We start from the raw sequence: 7,231 nt of genomic DNA on the forward strand, positions 1-7,231 counted from the left end.
CCATGAAGAAACCCAAGGCTGGACCTAAACCTGAGTCTGGGTGCTTCTATTGCAAAGGGAATGGTCAATGGAAGTGGAACTGCCCCAAGTACTTGGCAGATAAGAAGGCTGTCAACGTCAGCAAAGGTATATGTGATATACATGTTATTGATGTGTACCTTACTAGTGCTCGTAGTAGCGCCTTTGAATTTGATACTGGTTCGATTGCTAATATTTGTAACCCGAAACAGGAGTTGTGGAATAAACGGAGACTAGCTAAGGACAAGGTGACGATGCACGTCGGAAAGGGTTCCAAGGTTGATATGATCATTGTCGGCATGCTCCCTCTGCATTTATCTTCAGGGTTAGTTTTAAACCTAAATAACTGTTATTTGGTGCCTTCTTTAAGCATGAACATTATATCTGGATCTTGTTTATTGCGAGACGGTTATTCATTTAAGTTAGAGAATAATGGTAAACGACTAGGTATGTCCTCATCATCCTCCTCCTGTTGAAAAGGTGTTGATCCCGACGTGCCAAGGTCATCTCCATTATACGGCGAAAAATCAGGAACAATGAATTTATTACTCACGCCAAACTCTTTAGTGGGAAGAACAATGCATTATCATTAATCTTAGCAAGCACTTTATATGGTCCATCACCTCTTAGCTTCAACTTGGACTTGCGCTGTTCAGGAAATCTATCTTTGTGAAAGTGTACCCACACCATGTTGCCCGGCTGAAACAACACCTCCTTTCTATTCTTATTAACACGTTCAACCGTGTACTTACCCTTCTTTTCAATTGCTTCTTTAGTCTTCTCGTGTATCTTCCTCACAAAATCTGCCCTCTTGGATGCCTCCATGCTCACTCTCTCTTGAATTGGAAGGGGTGGCAAATCAAGTGGTGTAATGGGCTTAAAACCATATACCACCTCAAATGGACAGAACTGAGTTGTGGAATGTACCGCCCTGTTATATGCAAACTCCACATGAGGCAAACAATCCTCCCATACAGGCAAGTTCTTCTTTATCATGGATTGCAACAACGTAGAGAGTGTGCGATTTACCACCTCCGTTTGACCATCTGTTTGGGATGACATGTAGTGCTGAATAGTAACTTTGTCCCCAGCTTTCCCCAAAGTGTCTTCCAAAAATAGCTCATAAACTTCATGTCACGATCATAAACAATCATCTTTAGTACTCCTTGTAAGTGCACGATGTCCCTGAAAAATAGATTAGCAATGTGTGACACATCGTCGCTTTTGTGGCAGGCAATAAAATGTGCCATCTTAGAAAAACGATCAACTACCACAAAAATTGAATCATGTCCTCTCCTGGTCCAAGGCAATCCTAACACAAAATCCATGCTTATGTCTTCCCATGGTGTAGTAGGAGCTGGGAGAGGAGTGTACAAACCGTGAGGTTTCAGCTTGGACTTCTCCTTAAGACAAGTAATGCAACACTTCACAAATCTGTCCACATCACACCTCATCTTAGGCCAATAAAAATGATCAGCACGCATAAGCTAAAGTCTTCTCACATCCAAAGTGACCTGCCACACCACCATCATGCGATTCCTGCAAAAATAGCAAACGCACGGGCGATTCTGGAACACATAATTTGTTAGCTCTACACAAATAGCCATTATGTATGTGATATTTGTCCCATGCTTTTACATCAGAACGCAATTTATATGGTGCTAAAATATCAGGATCAGTAGCATATAAATCATGCAAACTCTCTAAACCGGGAACTTGAACATCCAATTGTGTCGTGGGAAACCACGGCCACCTACGGGACCAAGAGTCCCTTTCTGGTTCGGTGGGGGGATGGCACGTTGCACAAAGAGAGGAAGAGTGTAGAACAGCACGGCAGAGATCACGCGGGTAGTCTTTACCCAGGTTCGGGCCGCCACGAGGCGTAAAACCCTACTCCTGCTTTGGTGGATTGATGGTGGAAACATGGTGGTGAGCGCAACATGCTTGCCCGGCAGGGTTGCCTCGGGGCGAGAACGGCTACACGCGTATGAGTGCTTGAGGGTGTGGATTAGCCAACCCCTTCTACAGTTGCCTTGGGACTCCTTTCATAGATCAAGGGGTCACCACAGTGGCAAATCAATCATTATGCACTGATTAGATAGCAAACAGTGCTATCATACTGTAACACCCACGATGCGGCTATATCTCTCACGTGTCGAGGCACGACTTAGAGGCATAACCGCATTGTGGTTTTGTCGCAAGAAGGGTCATCTTCACACAATCCCATGTAATGAACGAGAAAGGGATAAAGAGTTGGCTTACAATTGCCACTTCACACAGTACATGAATTAAACATACATCATTCAGAGTACACACATAGACCGACTATGGTCAAAACAAAAGAAAAGAAGATAACCCCAAATTCTAGATCCCTGATCGTCCCAACTGGGCACCACTACTGATCATCTGGAAACGGAACATAGTAACGACCAAGTTCTCGCCGAACTCCCACTTGAGTTCGGTAGCATCACCTACACTGGTATCATCGGCACCTGCAACTGTTTTGGTAGTATCTGTGAGTCACGTGGACTCAGCAATCTCACACCCGCAAGATCAAGATTATTTAAGCTTATGGGTAGGATAAGGTAGTGAGGTGGAGCTACAGCAAGCGGTAAGCAAAATGGTGGCTAACATACACAAATAAGAGCGAGAAGAGAAGCAACGCAACGGTCGAGAAGCTAGAAGTGATCAAGAAGTGATCCTGAAACTACTTACGTTCATGCATAACACCAAAACCTTGTTCACTTCCCGGACTCTGTCGAAAAGAGACCATCATGGCTACACACGGGGTTGCCGCATTTTAATTATGTCAAGTGTCAAGTTCTCTACAACCGGACAATAACAAATTCCCATCTACCACATAGCCGCGGGCACGGCTTTTGAAAGTTTATGCCATGCAGGGGTGTCCCAACTTAGCCCATCACAAGCTCTCACGGTCAACGAAGGATATTCCTTCTCCCAGGAAGACCCGATCAGGCTCCGAATGCCAGTTACAAGACTTTTTGACAATGGTAAAACAAGACCAGCAAAGCCGCCCGATGTGCCGACAAATCCCGATAGGAGTCGCACGTATCTCGTTCTCAGGGCACATCGGATAGGTCAAGCTACGAGTAAAACCAGCCCTCAAGTTGCCCCGAGGTGGCCCCGCAGGCTACCCGTTTCGGACCAACACTCAGAGGAGCACTGGCCCGGGGGGGGGGGTTTAAAATAAAGATGTACCTTGAGTCTACAGAACCCAAGGGAAAGGTATAGGTGGTAGGTAGGCAAATGGTAAAACCAAGGTTGGGCCTTGCTGGAGGAGTTTTATTCAAAGCGAACTGTCAAGGGGGTCCCATAAATCCCCAACCGCGTAAGGAACACAAAATCAAGGAACATAACACCGGTATGACGGAAACTAGGGCAGCAAGAGTGGAACAAAACACCAGGCATAAGGCTGAGCCTTCCACCCTTTACCACGTATATAGGTGCATAATTAAATAAGAGATATTGTGATATCCCAACATAATCATGTTCCAACATGGAGCAATCTTCAATTTTACCTGCAACTAGCAACGCTATAAGAGGGGCTGAGCAAAAGCGGTAACATAGCCAAACAACGGTTTGCTAGGAAGGTGGGTTAGAGGCTTGACATGGCAATATTGGAGGCATGATAAACAAGTGGTAGGTAGCGCAACATAGCGATAGAGCGAACAACTAGCAAGCAAAGATAGAAGTGATATCGAGGGTAATGGTCATCTTGCCTGAAATCCCGCTAGGAAGAAGATCGAATCCATGAAGTAGACGAACCAACGTAGTTCAACGAATCCTCACAATCCCAACGTAACCGGAACTATCAATGAGAAGCGCAACCGGAAAGAAGCAAACAACATGGTAAACACACAAGCATAAACATGGCATGATGCACAAACAAGTATGATGCATGTCCGGTTTAAATATGCATGGCATGGCAAAATGCACCAACAATACTACAAGTTAAGTGGAGCTCAATATGCAATGAGATGCATATCGACGGAACACCGCATTCGATTATTTAGTTCTCTCTCGGTTATGTAACCAACAATATTAAATGTTGATTAACATGGCAAGAGGTGAGGGATAAGTAAATTAACTATTTAGGCAAGTTTAAATGAGGTCGGAAATAACAACAAGTCCGGTAAATCCCCATATGCAAATTTTAGAGTTGGTATTGTTCTGCCCTAAACCATATTTTAGAGTTGTTAAACATGCAAAGTAATGTCACCATGTTAACTATGCATTATTCCACCCCATTTACATATAAAGTTTATTAAATTCGGAGCTACGATTAATTAGTTATGAAATAAATCATTTTAACATGGCATTTATGCAAAATTGAACAAACAACAAGTTTAAGCATTTTAAACATGGATGAGAGTAGCATATTATGAAACTAGATGATATTCTAAGCATTTTACATATATGGCAAGTTTAAAACTGATGCATGGTTAATTAGTTATTAACAATTTAAAACAGGGGCATTTTTCTGTAATTATGCATGAACAGGATATTTAGCAAAATTCGTCCAGTAAAAAAACCGTCCACGGGCTGAAACTTGAACTGGCCCAACAGTGCACAGGGGGCGGCGGCTGCTCACCAGGCCTCATGGGTCGGTCGGTGGAGGAGTCCGAAGCAGGGGCGGCGCGGATCTTGGGCTGGCGGGGCGGATGAGGAAGCGCTGGGCCACGCACCTGGAAGTGGCCCACGCATGAGGCAGGGTTGGCGAGGCTCAGGTCAACGGGCGCAAGGACTTGGCGCTGCGGCGAAGCAAAAAGAGGACCCCGCGGTTCAAGCGAAGCAGAGACAGCGGCGGCGGGGTGCGCTGCGGCGAGGGTAGCCAAGACGGCGGCGGCAGCCATGGAGCTTCTGTTCGTCCTGTACAGAGAGAGGCAGAGGACTGAGAGAGAGAGAAGGAGGAGTAGGCAGGAGAGAAAGAGAAGAGGGGAAGGATGGGCAGAGGCACGACAACCTGTGGTCCTCCGGTGTCGTGCTCGCCGGCGTGGCGGTGAGGTAGCAGATCGAGCGGAGGCGGAGCTCTGCTCGGGCCAGAGGAAAGGGACGGCGCGATGTGGAGCTTGGGAGGCATCCATGGCGGCCGTTGGCGACAGGAACCTGTGGGAGTTCTCTGTTTCAACGAGACAGAGAGAGAGGGTGAAACACGGGAGAGAGATGGGGAAGAAAATGAAGGAGAGCAGGGGAGAGGTCGAGGGAGCCTGGCCTGGCGACTCGGGATCGAGACCATCTCGATATGGAGGTTGGGGCACCATGGGGCTGTAGAAGCTCGGGGACGGGGCTCATGGCTGACGACGGGAGCGAGGAGTCCCTCGTGTGCTCGGCGCAGCAGGAGGCGTGGTGGAGCTCGAGGCCGGAGGGCTCGGGCGGAGGAGGGGCTTGGGTTGGCCGGGAGATGATCCCAAGGTGGGAGGAGGCTGCAAGCTCCGGTGGTTGGCTGGGCGAGGGGATCGAGGGAGATCGAGCGAGGGGATCCTGATGTGGGAGGTGGAGTGGCGGCGGCGACAGGGAGGATGGGACATTGCTCCTAAAATTGAGGGTTAGGTGTCTATTTATAGGAAGGGGTTAGCTTAGGGGCTATCTGGTCCCGCCGATCGTAATCGGACGGCTCGGGATAAATAGGCAGGATGGTCTAACAAAGAACCGAAGATATTTTAGGGATGTTTGGGGATGATCCGGACCCATCGGTGACGACTGCCCGGGTCGGGTTCAGGGGAGTTTCGGACGCACACGCAAGGGGTCGATGCACTGTGCAAAGAGGGGTTAGGCGAATGAGGTCAAGTGTGTGGTTGGACTGAGAATGGTTAAGGAAGACAAACGGTCTGACGACATGCCACGGAGACAAGGAGAGAAGCGGCAACTACGAATGAGTACGAGTTTTATGAAAACATGTGGATGCAATATGCAAGATGACATGATGAAATGCAACAACAACAAAATAAAACACATGGCGGCAACAAAGAACATGAAAGGCTTCTGGAGCGTCGGTCTTGGGCCGTCACAACTCTCCTCTACTAACAAGAGATCTCGTCCCGAGATCTAAGGATGGCACCGGAGGGAAGCGGAAGAGGAAGAGGAGAGGTAAACTAAGTTGCTTCTTTTACAAACGAATGAAGCCAATGAACCTTGAGAGGTTAAACAATTTTATGAAAAGAATACAACGGAGATGAATGAAGTTGAAAACACTCCGTTAGAAAAGAGGAACAGGGAACATGATGAGAACCTTGTAGGTTGAAACATCGAACAAGAGCTGAAGGGGCAAGAAAGAATTTAAAACCACTCCGGTTGTAAAGTGAAGCAAGGTATATGAGAGAATTTGGGCAGCGCTCCGGTACAAAGAGAAGGAACTTGATAAGATGGAAAGAGCTTGAAAATAGGACGCAACACTCCGGTAAAATGGATAAGCATGAAAAGAACATGGTCTTGGCAAAACGAGATGATGGTTGAAGAGAGAAACATCACAATGCCTCCGGAACAAACGAATAGAAGCTGGATTGATGGAAAGAAAAGAACAGAGAAGAAAATTTCAACTCCTTCCACAAATAAATTTGAAAAACACATCCTTACGAAAAAGGCTTGAACGGAGTTGTTGAAAAAATCAACAACGAAAACAATAAGCTGATTGTGGACTTATGAAAACATCTCAAAACTTGAGGTGAAATTCTGCCACTAACGAAAACAATTGCTTGCTTGAGATCAACAAAGAGATGAAAACTTCTCTCGCCGAGAGGATAGGAGAAAACTTGGATCATTGATAAGCACCACAATAGCAACATTCCTTAGGGAAGGCTTTAGGTGAAATGTGACACAAGATAACTCCAACAAAGAGCTTAATGGATTTAAAATACCTCATTCTTGACAACATGTGAATTGCGAAACATGAATGGAAATTGTCAAGAATGATATAACGCCATCTCAAAAGATAAGGTAGAAAGAATTGCATTTCGGAATGCAAGATGAAGAATGCTTGAACTCCTCAAAACAAGACATGTGTTGAACACCCTATTAAATTTTGAGAATAGCTTGGCCGATCATAACTTCGAGAGAAATCTTGAAGAACAAATGAAGAATTAAAAGAATCCTTGATGAACCACCATGTAGAGCCTCCATGAAGAACTCCGGTAATAAAAGGATGATAAAAAGAAAGAGAAGTTGAAAACACAAAGTGAAACCTTGCGATGATTTA

At 46.0% G+C, this 7,231-nt stretch overlaps 1 long non-coding RNA gene across 1 annotated transcript; it reads right to left on the reverse strand.

The window, feature by feature from the left end:
• Positions 1 to 601: 601 nt before the first annotated feature.
• LOC141042357 (uncharacterized) lies at positions 602 to 6,004 on the reverse strand. The gene is made up of 2 exons (XR_012204800.1): positions 1,397 to 6,004; positions 602 to 1,203 (listed from the first exon to the last, which is right to left on the reverse strand). It is a non-coding gene; the product is annotated as an uncharacterized lncRNA (long non-coding RNA).
• Between the last annotated feature and the right edge of the window lie 1,227 nt (positions 6,005 to 7,231).

The sequence above is a fragment of the Aegilops tauschii genome, chromosome 3 (genome assembly GCF_002575655.3).
Source record: "Aegilops tauschii subsp. strangulata cultivar AL8/78 chromosome 3, Aet v6.0, whole genome shotgun sequence".
NCBI classification, from domain to species: Eukaryota; Viridiplantae; Streptophyta; class Magnoliopsida; order Poales; family Poaceae; genus Aegilops; species Aegilops tauschii.